The sequence below is a fragment of the Lynx rufus genome, unplaced genomic scaffold, assembly GCF_022079265.1.
Source record: "Lynx rufus isolate CCGP_SWC_20201006 ecotype Redwood Valley unplaced genomic scaffold, mLynRuf1.p SCAF_20, whole genome shotgun sequence".
Lineage (NCBI taxonomy): Eukaryota > Metazoa > Chordata > Mammalia > Carnivora > Felidae > Lynx > Lynx rufus.
In genome coordinates this window covers 13,912,561-13,930,369 of record NW_025814835.1, presented here as the reverse complement: position 1 = coordinate 13,930,369, position 17,809 = coordinate 13,912,561, and the positions used below count along the sequence as shown (strand labels likewise).

At 46.5% G+C, this 17,809-nt stretch overlaps 1 long non-coding RNA gene across 3 annotated transcripts; it reads right to left on the bottom strand.

Annotated features, from left to right (window-relative positions):
* Window positions 1-728: 728 nt before the first annotated feature.
* Window positions 729-17,544, bottom strand: LOC124517156 (uncharacterized). 3 transcript variants are annotated; one of them, XR_006963322.1, is made up of 6 exons: window positions 17,427-17,544; window positions 5,957-6,120; window positions 4,056-4,168; window positions 2,461-2,552; window positions 1,851-1,994; window positions 729-1,417 (listed from the first exon to the last, which is right to left on the bottom strand). It is a non-coding gene; the product is annotated as an uncharacterized LOC124517156 (long non-coding RNA). The 3 variants fall into 3 exon arrangements; XR_006963320.1 differs by having other exon boundaries at window positions 729-1,994; XR_006963321.1 differs by having other exon boundaries at window positions 729-1,994; window positions 4,056-4,165.
* Between the last annotated feature and the right edge of the window lie 265 nt (window positions 17,545-17,809).

Here is a 17,809-nt window from a genome sequence, read left to right as displayed (position 1 = left end):
TCAACTCTCTGTACACTGGAGTTGCCAGTGAGGCAAGGGGTTTGGGGCTTTCAGGCAAAGCATGGCTGGCTGGCTGCTGACTTGGAGACACCATGCAAGCTTGGGCACCACGCAGCAAATAAGACTTAAGACAAAGGGCTCTCCCAGGTCCTCGGGTTTGGCCAAAAACATCAGCAGCTCAGTCCCAGGCTGGAGGATATGTGGGTGTGGTGAAGAGGGAGCTAACGGTTTCCCACTAGCTTGGCGGGATGGAGACTGTTATGGGTTAAACTGTGTCCCTTCAAAAAAGATATTTTGAAGTCCTAACCTCTAGTACTTCAGAATGTGACCCTATTTGGAAATAGGGCCTTTACAAAGTTAAGTTAAAAAGTGAAGTGGAACACCTGGGGGGTTCAGTTGGTTCAGCGTCTGACTTCTGATCAGGTCATGATCTCACGGTTCCTGGGTTCAAGCCCCAGGTCAGGCTTTTTGATGGCAGCGTGGAGGCTGCCTCAGATTCTCTGTCTCCCTCCCTCTCTCTGCACCCCCCCCCACTGCAATCTCTCTCCCTCTCTCTCTCTCTCTGTCTCTCAAAAATAAAACATTAATTTTTTTTAAGTTACGTTACAGAGGCACCTGGGTGGCTAAGTTGGTTGAGTATCCAACTCTTGATTTCAACTCAGGTCATGATCCCAAGGTCATGGGATCAAGCCCCCCATCAGGCTCTGCACTGAGCATGGAGCCTGCTTATCTCTCTCCCTCCCTCTGTGCCTCTCCCCGGTTCTCTTAGAAAAAAAAAATTAAGTTACAAGTTAAAGTGAGATCACTAGGGTGGGCCCTAAGCCAATATGACTGTATCCTTAAAAGAACGGAAATGTGGACACAGAAACAGGGGCACAGGGAGAACACCACAAACTCCAGAAATGTGAGACATTCCTATTGTATAAGCCACTCAGCTTGAGGTACTTCATTACGTCAGGCCTAGGAAACTAACAGAGATTCAGAATTGGATTTAGGGGAAATTAAAAACATAGCATTTCTTACACCCCAATGAGTTTGTGAACTGAGGTTCCCACTAGCTAGTGACAGGAGAGCTAATTTTCTGAAGTCAGTGTGGTTTTATGGGAAAAGTTCCTAAAACTGTACAGTATCCTTCAGCTGACCATTCAAGATTATAAGGAGAGGAGGCTTTCTCTCCTCTAGAAAGCCTTTCCCCCTCCTATAATCCTTACAAGATCGCACTGAGGTAAATTCCATGCTACTGACAAGGAGCATGGCAGCCAGACAGGGTTGAGGCCAAGAACACAACTTTTGATTCTTGGCCCCAGGGACATCCCATCATTCTTCCTGAAAGAGAACTTTCAGGAAGTTCTTTCCTCTGTGGTCAAAATCCTTCAGGTTGGAATTTCTCTTTATTGTCAGATTATGATCCAGTCTCCTGGCAAAAAAACAGAGACGAAAATAAATTTCCCACAGCTACACTGAACAAAGAAGCCACCGTTATGACGGCAGAATGAGAAAAGCCTTCCTTGGCCACTATCCATGTGAAGGTGACCGGGGCTGTTGGGAGGCAAGTTGCTCAAGAGGAGCCACTTGGATTCCGGGTTTGGTAAGGGAGCTAATGCAGGCTCGGTGGCATAAATAAAGACATGGTTTGCGTGGTCTGTACTTCACCAGAAATAACCATGCTTGGTGTTGAGAACCCGATTCTCTTGGGGCTCCCCCACACTAGTGTTATGTTGAGAGCACAGGCAGGAGGAACTCGGTGCCAGGAGCCAAGGCATATGAGGAATGTGCCGTTCTTGGTCTGGACAGGAATCCAGGCAGGGAAGCAGATAACCCCACCAGGTGAAGGCAGGCTTAGGTCTTACTTGGGAGGTTCCGGGTTCTAGAATGCAGCCGGGGAGGGACATTTCATGCTGGTGCAAATGGAGCTGTCACATAAAGGGTCCCAGAGTGGCAAACAACTGTCCCAGAAAGTATTAACACCAAAGATGGACGGCCACGGATGGAGCCTGTTGGAGAATGAGAGAGAATCACTTCCTAAATTCTAGATTCTCGATGCCCCTCACTGCACGTATATTTTCTAGTAAAATTATATTTCATTCATTTAATTTTTAACACAGGGCACTTTGAGGTTGCCGCAAGTTTAAGGAAATCTTTTTTTCATAACCAATAACAAAAACAGTAAGAACAGAAGCAACCAGGGAAATTGAGAACCATGAAGGTTCTTACAATTTGTCATGAGGCCACTAGGGGGCAGAGGAAGATAGCTATTTGGAGCCACTAAAAAACACTGCAATCCCAATCCTTTTTTCCCCACCACAAAATGCTTGAGCAGAAAAGAAAAAGTATAGTACAAACCAAAAATGGCTTTGCTATTATTAAGAACTGTCAGTATTCTGAGGTGGCTTCTACTTCGTATATAGAACGCTGACTCTACTTTTAACTACAACTCAACCGGTCAAAATTCAACCATACCTACGATTCAGCACCGTGCTTCTGACCTTGCCATGAGGACACCCCAGCAGATGTATGTCATGGTCCATGCTCTCAAAGAGCGCTCAGTCAAGCTGGGAAAAGGAGGAACACACAGTTGCCATTTAGGGTTGATACGGCTGTTTGCTTGGCTGCTGCCATTTGATTTTGAGGGATTCTAAGTCCAGCATATGTCCAAGTATATCAGCCTCAGGTACAGCCTTGTTTTAGTCTCAGAAAAGTTTGAAGTTGTTAGTACACAACAGATCTTTTCCATTGCAACCATTCCTGTCTCACAAAGCACAAAGGAAGCAGATAATAATGAGTGGGAAACCAGTCACCAGGCACAGTGGAATAGCACTGGGAGGTACCTATGTTAGTGTTTCACAGCTTGTGAGAGCCCCTTAGTTAATTATCTTAGGCAGGGAATTAAGGATTTGATGCAGTGATGTTAGGGGTGAATTAAAGCATCTCCCCAAGTCCCATGAGGTCTATGGGATAGCTCCATGATCTATCATAGAGGGCCTATGATGTCTCCAAATCCCATGAGGTCAGGACAAAAGATAACATCCCATTCAAAGAAGGTGAGGCACTGAAGACTTATTTCTCCAAGTTCATTCATTCAGCAAACATTTATGAGCTCTGTGCTAGACCTGATGAGTGCCTGAGGGGCTTCTAGAGTAACTGAGGACACAGACACACAGTCTCCAAACAGAGTGCTATTTGAGATGCCATAGAGATATGTACAAGGAGCTATGTGAGCAGAGAGGAGAGGTTCCAAGGCTCAGCTGAGAGAAAGGGGCCCAAGGAGGCTATGTAGAGGTGGTGATGTTTTTAGCTGATTTGACTATCCCCAAGACAACTGGCAATAGCCAAAATAAAACGACCATGGAGGGACACTTCTGTGTTCCAAATTGCACAGGATTCCCACAGAGAACAAGACAGAACAAAGCAACATTTTCCCTGTGGAAGGCAAGCTTACAATAAAAATAAAAAATTACAAAGCACTAGAGGACACAGTCACCATGAGTAAAAGTGAATGTCCACACTAAAAATAACTTTCAGATAATACAATGTTCAGATAGAGTGCATAAAGTGATGTTTAAAATTAAACCCGCAGACGAGAGACTAACTAATGAGGATAAGTATGACCAATGGGTTTGAAGAAGAGCCAAACAGAACTTCTAGAAATGAAAAATGGGATCGTTTCAATGAAGCACTTGGTGGATGGGGCTAAGCAGCAGCTTGGGACACAGCTAAAGAAAGAGTCTGTAAATTGGAAGAAGGAGCCAACAGGAGATAGAGAATACTAAAGAAAGCTTAAGAAACATGGAGGATAAAATAACAAGATCTATCTTACCCTTAATAGAAATTTCAGGCGAGGCTAGAAAGATTGAGAGAGCGGCAAAAGTCAGGGAGAAACTGGCTGAGATTCTTTTTTAAGGTTTTTCAGAATAGGGAATCCTGAGCAATATAAATAAAAATAAAGGCATGCCCAGACAGATGAGAATGAAACTGCAGAAGTTAGCAAGGGAATAAAGGATTTAATCTCTCTGGATTAAGAAACCAGAAATCAAATCACACAGAAACAGGCTTACCTGCAAAACAACAACAGTCCAATTGGAAACAGCCTTCTCAGTATCAGCTATGGAAGCCAGAAGACAACGCACGTGCAGACAGAAAATGTAGACTTCAAAGTCTAGCCAAGCTGCTGTTCAAGAGCAAGGACAAAACAGAGACCTCTTTACCCAATAAAAATGGAAGGTTCGCTCCTAGCAGATCCTCCCTGAATGAAACACTAAAGAATATACTTCGGAGCAAAAAAAAAAAATAAGTTGAATCTAAGCGAAATGGGAAGGATGCAGAAAGGCCGTCTGTTTTTCCCTCTCATTCTTCTCCCTGAATCCACTTCCTCTATTGCCTCTTAGGCCTCCTTCCTCCCAGGTGGGAGACTGGAGAGGATGCCCACAGATTACATCACCTCTGTCCACCTACACGTGCATTCTGAGTGCCTCCGGCTGGGGTTCTCTACCAGCTCACCACTCCTGGGACAGGAGGTGACAGCCAGAGGAACCCCACAGTGCATCAGAGGGCCCCCAAATTGTATACTACAGCTGAGGCTTATAGAAGGGGCTGCACTTTCTGATTTTGTGAGGGAATCTCCTAGATGTCCAGTATGTGTTCCTCCAACCCCTGCAACAGCATCCCATTGGTCGAGGTGGGCCTTTTTTGGGGGGGAGGGGTCTCTGAATCTGACTCTAAGACAGAGATTCCAGATGGAGTAGTTTATCTGGAAGACAATCCCAGGAGATGCTGGCAGGGGCAGAGGGACATAAGACAGAGAAGAGGCAGCCAAGAAAGCATGTGGTATCTAACCAGCTACCTCTGGGGGTGACTGAAGCTTAAATCTGCTCAGAAAACTCTGGAAGTCAGTGAGAAACATACACCTCAGAGCAATCCCACCTGAGGGGCAAGGGAGCTGGGGCATTTATACACCAACTCCTGTTCACCATTGTTGGGAGTCTGTTCCCGGGGGCATCAATTTCCCAGCACTCTGGCCTGCTGCACAGGTGGAAAAGGGGGCTCCAGGTCAAGAGAAAGTCCTCAGGACACAAAATGAGGTGTCAGCAGTTGGAATTCCAGCCTGTTAGCACTGAAGGGGAAAGACAAGTGTGTGGGTGGGGTTCAGGCAGCACCTGCTATAGCACTTTAAGTCAATGCCTTTAGGAGAATGCACTTTTTTTTTTTTTTTTTTTTTACAGGCAGAAATAAAAGACCCCAACAAACTCAGGGCCATGACTCGCTGTAGTCCTCAGAGGTAAAAGGTGTTTGAGAACTTTCCGTTGCTCGCTGGCAGTTTCTAAATGAACGCCTGCCTCCAGCTCTGAGTTGTCTGGCAAACACTGGGAGGGGCTGCAGGCAGTCTGGAGCTTTTCACTATCATTGAAGTGACAGAATCGCAAAACACCCAAGTGTGTGATTCGTCCACTGGCCTCGCTAACGGCCTGGCAGGCAGTCCGGCAGGTAGACACGTGCTCAGAAAACCATGCAGGTGCAGCTGGCATGCACACAGCAGGTGAGGAATGCCAAAGAAGCAGGAAATTCAAGATATTAAATTTCTGGCTGATTTAAAGTACAAAAAAAGAAGAGGACCCATTTCATATTACTGGTATTTGCCCAGATCTGAGTACTATAAAAAGAACTAGAGAGGAATAGAATTAGAAACCCACCTTTTGGCACTCCTAAAATAAAGTGGAATAAAAAGCTCTCGGGAGTGACAGGAAGAATACCAGGGCAGATGGCCTCACACGCTGCAATTTAGCCCTGGCAGTAACCACAGTGGGAAGACCTGTCCCGTCCCACTGAATGACTTTAATGACCCTGCCCTTCCTCTTCTTTTGTTCATTTCTATGGTTTACAATTTTATTTTTAAATGCCTGGTATTTTATAAGGTCTCTAATAGCTTGGACATTCATTATTTGCAGGTCGGTTACCTCACGTATAAAATAAAGATGCTAACTTTTGTGCCTCCTCATTTCGGCCTCTTAACTTTCTCTGCCATTCTTTGGATGCGAAGAAGAAGGACTGCTGTTGAGGGCCCCGCATCTGTCTTGGCGGCTGTTAATGAGACTGGCATAAAAAGCGGAGACAGTTCCATCCTTCCTAAAAGAGAAGAAAATTATGTAGCAATATCTCTGTACCTGAGCTGAAACAGCCCACAGTACTTGAGTGTTTGTTAGACTTTAACATCAACTGCAGCTTTATCCACCCATTCCATCCATCAGTCCATCTTTTCATCCACCCACCCATTATTCCATCACACCAGCCAGCCAGTCAGCCATCTTTTCTTCCACCCTAACCAACCTTCCATTCATCTATCCAACCAACCCCAGCAGCCTCCCTTCCTTCTTTCTAGATTCCATTCCTCCCTCCCTCCCTTTTCCTTCCCTCTCTCCTTCCTTCCTTCCTTCCTTCCTTCCTTCCTTCCTTCCTTCCTTCCCTCTTTCAATTAATGCATCTCAAACAATCACCCATCCATCTATCCATCCATCCATCCATCCATTTATCACAACCATCTAATACCTACTGAGTATCTCTGGGATAACTAAGCACTGAAATATGGAGATAAAAAATAATCTTACCCTCAGTAAGTTTATCCTTTAATAACACTTTCAAACAAGCTATAAGTGGGGATAATCTATTTTTCTTCTTTTTATTTTAACGGAAATCCTTTTCTCTAGAAATATTCGTGAGTCTTCCCACATTCAGTGGTAAGCATGTTCACAGGAAAGTGGAAAGAGAATTCTTGAGGCTTTCACTGCAGTTCAGTATGGGGCCCTCAAGCAACTGTCTTTCCAGGAATGCTTTCTCTTGTTGGTTAGCCCCTCCTTTTGAGGACTTTTATTGGATATTGTAGATGACCCTGTTCACTTCTCTGGTGGAGTAGGAATTGAGTCCAAGCCTTCCAGATGTCTAGGAGGGCTCTGGGAATGTGCATGGCCGGCAGAATGAGCACTTCTGGGCCATGTGTTAATCAACGCGGCCCAGCTTCACTTTATTGGCTTGGCAACTGCCAGAAAACCTCCTAACTTCCCCAGTCTCTGTTTCTCCATATAGAGTTATCATGGCTCTGCTGGGTTTTGCACATATTGTGTGCAGTCTGTAAAAAGGGCTTTCAAAACCGCCAACTATTAGAACAAAAGTATTTCCTTTTAAAAGTGCTTATTTCTGAATTACATAAATAATAAGGGTTGACAGTAGAAAGATCAGGAGATCTGAGGAAAAAAACTAAAACAAACAATCATAAAACCATTGTAGCCTGACCACTCGATTTCCCTGAGATGTGTTTGTTGACTGGGAAAGATATGGACGATAAGTATTCAAGATGAAAAACCAGGTGCTGTAACAGGATATATGCTACTGGTCCTGTTATTAAAGACTATATTTTTGTATATATACATATAGCTGGAAGGTTATTTTTTTATTTTTTAATGTTTTTATTTATTTTTGAGACAGAGAGAGACAGAGCATGAGCAGGGGAGGGGTAGAGAGAGAGGGAGACACAGAATCCCAAGCAGGCTCCAGGCTCTGAGCTGTCAGCCCAGAGCCCAACGCGGGGCTCAAACTCATGGAGTATGAGATCATGACCTGAGCTGAAGTTGGACGCTCGACCGACTGAGCCACCCAGGCGCCCCTCTAAGGTTATTTTTAATTAACTTTACTTGTAATGCTAATACATAATATCAGAAAAGTCAGATGAATAAAAGACAAAAACTGATCCCAACCTACTATCTAGCTATGGTCACTGATGATATGTTGGCATATTACCCTTACAGAGTTTACTTACTTTTATATTTCTATATTTTACAAATATTGTACCAGACCATATATGCAAATATGTTATTTGCTTTTCCATTCTATAACAAATGGCCAACTTTCCATGTCAGTACATATACTTTGTGGTATTTGAATTAGCTTTGAGTATTCTGTCCTATGGATGTATCACTGTCTTACGGGTATGTCATCATCCCCTGATGTTGGGACATTTAACAGGTGCGTCCTCCAAAAGTTGGGAATGTTTCGCTTTAAACAGTATGTAATCAAGACCCTAACAGTGAAATCTCTGTGCCCATACATATTGCCAAATTGCATCTCAGAAAGGTTGGACTATTTATTCTCTTATTGTAGCATAGGAGAATCCTCACTACCCCCCGAGAATAAGAATATATTTATTTAAGTGTAAACTGGTAACACCTTCATGCTTTCAACAATCAATATACAGAAAGAGAAGTTTGGAAAGTCTAGAAGGAGCGGAAAGGAGAGTGGATACCTCCAAGCCTTATCCCCATCAGTCTAGGTGCTCCACGGGTAACCTTGTGAAGGCAAAACCAAGGAAATACAAACATAAATTCGTATCTTCCAACCCTTAGATAAAAACGTAGTAGATTAAATACACTGCCCTGAACCTTGCTTATTTTTATTAATGGAATACTGTAGAGTTCTTTCCATGTCAATACTGATAGCACATCTCCTCTTTTCTCACTGCATAGAGTTCATCCCAGGGAGGCAGTAAATGCGGTAAGAGCCACCTGTCGCTTCCATTGTTTTCTATCACAAACAATGTTGCAATGAACAATCTCAATGCATTGTATGTTCTCTGTGCACACGTGCAGCTACAGAAGTGGAATCTCATATTTGCAACTGCTGACAGGCCACATCCCCCTTCATAATGGGTATGCCGAGTCCCATCCCCACTAGCAATGTTCCAAGGTGCCTGCCCTTGCACGGACTGGCCCACAGAGTGTGGTATTAAACATGAGGATTTTGGCCAATTCAGTGGGTGAAAATGGTATTTCGGGGTTGCTTTCTGTGAATGTGGCCCACATTTGCTCATCCTCCTCTCCCTTTCCTTCCTTCCTACTTTCCTTCCTCCCTTCGTCCCTCCCTCCCTTCCATTTCTAGGAGTTCTTTATGTATTAGGAAGAAGAGTAGGCCTTTTTTTGTCATGAATTACAAAACTGTTCTTTCCATTTTTCATTTTCTAAAATTTAGCGTATGGTCGTTTTTTCCTTTCTGTGCAAAAGTTTTAAAAATATAGAACATATTAGTCTCAGGGCACCTGGGTGGCTCAGTGGGTTAAGTGTCCAACTTCGGTTCAGGTCATGATCTCACGGGTTTGAGCCCTGCATCGGCTCTGTGCTGACAGCTCAGAGCCTGGAGCCTGTTTCAGATTCTGTGTCTCCCTCTCTCTATGCCCCTCCCCTACTCGCGCCCTGTCTCTCTCTCTGTCTCCCTCTCTCTCTCTCTCTCTCTCTCAAAAGTAAACAAACATTAAAAAAAATTTTTTTTTAATATAGAACATATTAGTCTCACTGTGTCCCTGGATTTTGAGTCTTGAAATGTTAAAGTGGGATGTTCTTCAGGAGAGAGTACATCGTAGGCGTCTAGGAGCTCATTTGCTGGCTGAGACCCACAACCTGCCCCAAATCACACACGGGGGCTGTATCTCCTTGGGTTATCAGAGGCTGGCTGCCTTTTTCTTTTCTTTTTGTTAAGCCTCATTTCATGGGAACAGGAACGCTGTAAGTATCTCACAAATCCATTTAGAGAGAACAGAGGGAACAGAATCAGGAGTGGGCTTAGGTCAGGGGAAACATAACACCATCAGGCCTCTGCAGTCCTCCCCGCCCCCAGCTGGCTGGAGTGACTTGGACTGCAGTGCGCGGACCGCCCACAGGGGGCAGCACTGCTGAATGAAAGCAGACACCACATGCTCAGATTGTGTGGAAGCGTGTGAGCACACTTCAAGGGATTTTAGACTGCCCTGATCCCAACCCATTGATTTATAAACCACGTCCTACAGAAATGCAGAGATCATTCCACATCGCCGAGTAAGTAAGGATGTGCGTGGGAAACATTTCCTGTGTATCTTTGCCTTTCTTCCCGGCTCTGATGCAGCGTTCTAGGAGAGTCCTGGGGGGTTTAAGAATCCTGCAAAAGGATTCTAAGTCCAAGAAGCTTGCACGCTGGCCATAGACCCTCAGCTCCCTCAGCCCGGTCGTGTGCTACCAACGAGAACACCCAACAATGAAAGCACTTGGGGTGCCAGCCACTGCTCCAAGCACCTCAGGCGGGTGACTTCACTTTATTTCCACGACCACCCCCTGCTATTACCGCTTCCCACAGGTGGGAAAACGAGGGACAGAGAGTTTAAGAAACTTGCCCCAGAATCCCCCCTAGTGAGTGGCAGAGCTGAGATCTGAAGCTGGTGCAGCCTGGCTCCCGGGTACATGTCAGCACGCAGAGCGGCCTCCATTAATTACAACCCGAAACCAGAGAAAATATGACTCCAAGGGAAGACGGGAAAGACAGTCACAAAGAAACACAGGTGCAAGAAACAGGCGAGGAAGGCCGCTGCCTTCCCATCCGGGGGGTACTGCTGCTGCTGTAAATCCCCAGCCACTGTGAGCACCCCGCTTTGTGCTGGCGAGCAAGCGGGGCTGGGAAAAAGGGACCCCCGGATGCCAGGCTCAGCACTTGGCTCCCCTAGCTCAGCCACCTGGGGCAAATAACTTTCTTTTTCTTCCTTTTTTTTTTTTTCTTATAGTGGTAAAATATACCTAACGCAACATTTACTATTTTTGTTTGTTTGTTTTAAAGTGCACAATTTAGGGGCACCTGGGTGGCTCAGTTGGTTAAGCGTCCGACTTCGGCTCAGGTCATGATCTCGCGGTCTGTGGGTTCCAGCCTCGCGTTGGGCTCTGTGCTGACAACTCAGAGCCTGGAGCCTGTTTCAGATTCTGTGTCTCCCTCTTTCTCTGACCCTCCCCTGTTCATGCTCTCTCTCTCTCTGTCTCAAAAATAAATAAATGTTAAAAAAAATTTAAAAAAATAAAGTGCACGGGGCGCCTGGGTGGCACAGTCGGTTAAGCGTCCGACTTCAGCCAGGTCACGATCTCGCGGTGCGTGAGTTCGAGCCCCGCGTCAGGCTCTGGGCTGATGGCTCAGAGCCTGGAGCCTGTTTCCGATTCTGTGTCTCCCTCTCTCTCTGCCCCTCCCCCGTTCATGCTCTGTCTCTCTCTGTCCCAAAAATAAATAAACGTTGAAAAAAAAAATTAAATAAAAAAAAAATAAAGTGCACAATTTAGCAGTGGTAAGAGCATTCACAATGTTGTGTAACCATAGCCATGGTCCATTTCCAGAACTTTTCATCACCCCAAATAGAAACTCTGTACCCAGTAAACAGTGACTCCCCACCCCCCACCCCCCTTGGGAACACCTGTTCCACTTTCTATGGCTACGAATCGGACTACCCTAGGCACCTCATGTAAGTGGAATCACGCGGTCATTGCCCTTATGGGTCTCGCTTATGTTGTTGAGCATAATGTTTTCAGGGCTCCTCCACGCTGAGCACATATCAGGATTTCACTCCTTATTCAAGTTCAGGAACACTGTGTGCATATACCACGCTTCGCTTATTCAGCCATCTGTGGGTGGGTTGTTTCCACCTCTGGGCTGTTGGGAACAGAGCCACCACGAACGTCGTTCTACACGGATCAGCCTGAGACCCTGCTTTCGATGTTTCGGCATCTACACCTCACAGTGGAATTGCCGGGTCACATGGCAAGTCTATGTTTAACGTTTTGAGGAGCCGCCAAACTCATTTTATTTTTAAACAGGAGATTCCCCCCCCCCCCTCATTTAGGATCCTGGACATAAATAGGCTTCCTAATTATTTCCCGGGGCCAACAAGCAGAGTTTTCCAGCCCCTTCTCCAGGAAGCAGCAGCCCTTCCAATGTCTCCTTAGCTCAGGGCTCAGCTCTACCTTCCGCCCCCAGGGGCCCAGTGAATGGAGTGCAAGCACCTGTTCGTGGGTCCTTTCCTCTTCTCACCTTGACTCTGCACCAGCCTCTGACCCAGCGGACCCCACTTCCTTCTGCACGTCTGTTTCCTTTATAGTTGCTCCCTGTCTACCGTGTAAGCTCTGTGGAGCAGGGACATTTTTTTCCTGTTACCTTCTGTTATATCCTCAAAGCCTAAGATGGAACCTGGCACATAGGAGGAACTCAGGAAATACTTGGCACCGAAGACAAAGTGCCGTGTGCTTCCATAGCCTTTCTATTCATGGTCTCATTTAACGCTTATAACACTCTGCGAACCCCACTTATCCCTAGGGCCAAAAAACAGGACGGGAGAGTTTGAATAACTTCCCTAAGGTTACACGGCTAGTAAAATTTCCATTCTACCTGTAATCCAAGTGATAACCGCACAAGCGTGTGCCAGCGTCGCTGAAGGAAACCAGTTCTCTTCAAACGACCCACAAGCTCTTCTTGAGGCCCTAAGGATGCCGCCCCTGCCAGTGGGCACGCTCCTGCCCCTTCCTGAGTCTGGACTTGAAGACCTGCGGCACAACTGTCTTCCGACCCCTCAGCGAGGACCTTCTTAATGCCCCACACAAAGCAGAAGCCAGGCAGTGACAGGTCATAGAACTTTCCTGACGGTGTGAGGATAATGAAAGCACCAACCGGAAAATAAATTGGCAACACCCTCAGGCTCACACCTGCACCCAGGGCTCGTCATCGTCCTGCCCGTTCTCGCTACCGGCCTGGTCCCTGGTTCCCCACAGAGCCAGGCAGCTGGGGCCACCACTGTGGTCCGGGCGTCCCCCAAACTCCATGTTAGTTCGTTCTGGCCGCCATAAGAAAGCACCGCAGACTGGGTGGCTTAACAGAAATTGATTCTCTCACATTCCTGGAGGCTGAAAGTCTGAGATCAAGGTAGCATCAGGTTGGTTTCATCTGAGGACTTTCTCCGGGGCTCGCAGATGGCCACCTTCTCCCTGTGTCCTCACATAGCCTTCCCTCTGCGTGTGTCTGTGCACAATCTCTTCACGAGGACAGCACTCAGATTGGATGAGAACCCGTCCAACTGACCTCACTTTAACTTAATGATCTCTTTAAAGCCCCTATCTCCATATGCGGTCACATTCCGAGGTACTGAGGGGTTAGGACTTCAACACAGGTACGGGGGCAGGGGGAGGGGGCAGACAATTCAGCCCAACAGGACTCAGCCCAAGGAGTACACTTCTGCACTTTGTAGGAACGTAAGAATCTGCTCCAAGTTGTGCCGATCTCACTGACGTCCTCCAAAGAGGACTGCTAACAGATCTATTCTTCTCAGCTCCTCCAGTCAAGTGGGGAATTTGCCCAAGTCACAGGGTTACATATAAAAGGAAATGGGGTGCCTGGGTGACTCAGCCAGTTAAGTACCCGGCTTTTAGCTCAGGTCATGATCTCACAGCTTGTGAGTTCGAGCCCCGTGTCAGGCTCTGTGCTGACAGCTCAGAGCCTGGAGCCTGCTTCAGATTCTGTGTCTCCCTCTCTTTCTCTCTGCCCCTCCCCCACTCGCTCTCTGTCGCTCTCTCTCTCTCAAAAATAAACATTTAGAAAAAATTTTCAAAAAGGAAGTGTGTGTCTGGTGGGGATGATGGGTTGAAAGGGCCCACCAAGCCATAAAATTGTAAGATTTTCTATTTCCACAGTATTTCCACAGAATGCCAGTTATGAGGTGGTGTGGAAAGGGGGGGGAAGGTCGAGGTGCCATGCTGGAAATGGGAGTGCACCCTCAGTTCAGAATTCTGCTCATCCTAGAATCGAAGCCCCTGATTTTAATCCTACGAACAGAGCCATTGCCCATCCTGAAGGAGCAGGATGCCTTGCTTCACACGTATCCGTGCGGGACCACAAAGCACGGCTTTCTTCCTCTCCTAGAACCATAAATTGAGGTCTGTTCTCCACTCATCTGCTCGCCAGCTCTTGGCAGCCTTCTCTGGACCTCGGGGCTCTTTGAGTACTTCCAGTCTTTGTTCAAATAAGCAGCCTTCTGATGGCTGGCCCAGATGTGAAGCCCACATCTGGAAACTATCCCTTGTCTCGGCCCAGGCGTTCAGGTCTGGGAGATGTGTGAGTGTCGGGCACGCCCACGCCCTGCCTGGAGATCCCCGCACAAGGTCCTGTGCAGGACAGAGGTTTTGGAGGCTGGCAGCTTGGACTGGAGACAGTGTGTTGGGTTAAATCCCAGTGAGAAGTCAGTTGGAAAATGCTGGGACCTGCCAACACATGGGCGCCCCTATCCTATCATCCTTCTTCGGTCTTCTTGGTAGGGCCCACAGTATCAGGCCCGCCACAAGCTTCCAGCATGCAACCCACTGAACGTGCTACATCTTGCTGATGCCCCCCATTTTGGCCCGAGGATGGAAAATGTTGTCCAAGCGTGGGACTCAGTCTCCCAGTTTGGCGATTCATACCTGAGATTTACGGGCCGGCATGAGGGTGAGTTCAGCGGGCTCCTATTCTTAAAGAAACTGCTGTGCTATGAAGCCAAAAAACTAGTATGACCCCATTTGGACCCACATCAGGAAGGACACGCTCTGTTCACCATCCCGAAGGAAGAGTGAGCAGCAGAGAGTGGTTTGTGTGCAGGAAGGAGGTGGCATTTCTGGTAGAACCAAAGTTTGTCTGAGCAAGTGCTCGTATCAGGTACTTGGGTCAGTCCCCATGGACAGATTTAGGGTCTGACTGTTCCTATGAGCCCAGAAGGATCCTCACTGATACGCCTGCCTGACCTAACCTTTTTCTCCCCCCGCCCCTTGAATGCGTTCTAAAATTTCTCAAGTAGAAAAAAAATTTAAAAACAGAAAAAACCAAAAAAACTATTCCTCAAATTCCAACAAAAGGAATAACCACTGTTAACATTTCGGTTTATAAATGCCAAGCCTTTTCTCATATGCATGGACAAATACTTCCTAAAATAATGAAAGGCAACATTCTATAACCTAATTTCTATTTGATATCTCATAATACTTCTGTATCAAGACTACACAACTACATCTGTGCTCTTAACAGCTGTACTGCTGCTCAAGAGAGGACCAAAAATCTGTGGAGGCATTTTTAGTTGTTACAACAACGGGGGTGAAGCGGGGTAGGGGGTGGATATGCAAAGGGCACTTAGAAGGGAAGAGACCAGGAAACTGGATGTTCTATAATCCTTAGTCCTGCTCAAATTTTGAATGTCCTGATGGATATTCATGAAGGTGGGAAAAAAACCTATTCCTAATGATTTCAGCTCCAGACCTAACTCCACTTGACATATAAACACAAGGCTTTTTGGCATGATTTAAGTATACACTGAATTTTGTAACAATGCAACTAATGAGTTCTGTTTTGTTTACACTTTTTACTATAAATTGTCAACTCGACTGTTTCGAAATCTCATCAGGAATGGCAAAGCCGCCCATGACATTTGAGTCACCACGACAGCCACCTGGATCTCTGTTGTAGTCATTGCATTCATAGTGATTATACATATATGGGAATCCACTATTCCACCTTTTCTTTCCGAAAGTCAGATACAGAAAGTGTCTGTAACATTTCGTGGAACTTTGTTTTACTTCCATTAAATCCTAACTTATTTAAATGCAGATTCAAGCATCTGGCATCTTCATTATATCTTCAAATGTAGTTGTGCCTAAAAATTTGCAAATTGAAACTATTATCTGTTGGCTCTGTACATCCCTTGTGAGCCCTGCTCTCCACCTCTAGGGCCAGAAACCTCCAAGTTACAGCTTCCAGATTCCTTCCCATCTGGCTTCTCTGAGGGTCTGCCAATGGGAGGCATTGGGGAATGGAAGAGATCAGGAAGACCCCTTTTCCCCCTGTCTTTTGGGTCGTGTGGTGTGCCGGGTGTGGTGTGCAGGGGGGCAGACACCGTGGCCTTGCATTCGGAGGCTCTGGGGGACATCATTTTCCCCTTTGCTTCTCCAGCTCCAGGGGGTAGTGAGTTCCTGTAGTTACTAATCCTGGATAACCCTACCTTCCCTCATATGCTCATCCAGCCCTGCCCAAACCTTTATAACCAGTTCCCTAGATTAACTTGCTTCTTTTGAAATACTTAGAGTGGTTTGTTTTCTGACTGGACACAGAAAGGATAAAAGACACTTAGGATTTTACTCTATTTAACTTGTTTATATTAGGCTATCATATCCTTTTTCTTTAAAAAATTATGCACTTGCGGGGTGAAAGGGCACAAACTTCCAGCTATAAAATAAGTCATAATAAAGAGAAGGAAGGAAGGAGGGAAGGAAGGAGGGAAGGAAGGAGGGAAGGAAGGAAGGAAGGAAGGAAGGAAGGAAGGAAGGAAGGAAAGAAAGAAAGAAGGAAAGAAGGAAAGAAGGAAAGAAAGAAAGAAAGAAAGAAAGAAAGAAAAAGAAAGAGAGAGAGAGAGAGAGGAAGTCAGTCACGGGGAGGTGTGCACCATGACTGTAGTTAATAATACTCTATTACATATTGGAAGGTGAAGGTTGCTGAGAAAGTAGGTCTGTAAAGTTCTCATCACAAGGGAAAAAATTTGTTTTGAAAGTAGGCAAGGCAATGAATGTCAGTAGTCATCACGGTAACCATTTTGCAACGGACACAAGTACTGAATCATTTTGCGGTACACCTAAAACTAATATAATATGTCAATTACCCTTCAATTAAAAAAAATACGCACTTGGATAAATATATTACCTATGAATTTAATTTGGGGTTAACAAAGGGGGGTGTTGCGAAATATTGATTACTATAATAGAGCGGTGTTGAGAGTGTTGGCAAGGATACGGACACATTTGCTGGTGAGGTTTTGTGGGTGGAAGTGTAAATTGGTACAGCCTTTAGGAAAAACAGCATGAAGTCCCCCCCAAAGTTAAAAACCGATCTACTCTATGCTTCAGCCATCCTACTTTCGGCTATTTCTCTAAAGGAAATGAAGTCAGTATCCAAGAGATCGTGGCACTCTGGGTTCGCTGCAGCCTTACACCGAGTAGTCAAGAAACAGTAATGCTTATGTCCACCAGGAGATGAATGGATAAAGAAAACATGATCTCTCTACCCATAATGGAGTAGTATTCAGCCCTAAAAATTAGAATTCAGAGATGCTGAGGGAGGAATGGGGGGAGCCAGGGATGGGGAGGGGAGTGGGGAGAAGTGAGTCCCGGGGTCACCGCCTGTTGGGATATGAGATGAATGAGTTCCAGGGACTCTAATGTAGAGCTGGCGACTCTAACTAGTGACACCGTATGGTGTATTTTAAATTCGCTGAGACAGTGGTTTCCGGTGTTCTCACCCCACCCAAAGCCTGGTAACTTAGCTTCAGGTGGGAATCATTTCACAATGCGTAGCATATTAAGCCATCACACGGTACTTCTTAAATACACACCTTTTTTTTTTTTTTTTTTTTTTTTGTCAATTATACCTCAATGAAGCCGACAAAGGCTTATTTTTAAAAGTGGTGTCGGGCCTGACAGAGTTGAAACCCACTCAGGTACGTCATCAGGGGTAGTTTCCCGCAGGCCCACATTCCCCTCTCTGACACCGAGAACTGAGCCTTTTCAGGACGCCGGTGCCACTTGAGTGACTACCCGGGTACTCACAGCTCTCAGTGCACTGCAAACCCTCCGATGACTGCGTCTAACAGAACTCAGTTCTGCCGCCTCTCTCCGCCTTCCTGGACGCGCGTTTTCGCAAAAACCCACAAAGCCTGCGCTTGGGGAAGGCGCGGCGGCAGCCCGGGCTACGGGGGCGGGGGGGTGGTGGGCAGGGCGCAGGCGGCCGCGCGCGCGCACGGGGCGCGTCCACGGCGCTCGGCCCGCGCCGCCGCCGCCTGGAGCCCCCGCCCGCGCTCTGCGCAGACGCGGCGCACGCCAGCGCCCGCCCCCGTGAGGTCGGCCCCGCCCCCGAAAGCCGGTGGTCCCAGAAGAAGGGCAAAGGGCCGGGTGGGCCGAAGCTGAGGCGCGGAGCGGACGCGGAAACCGCA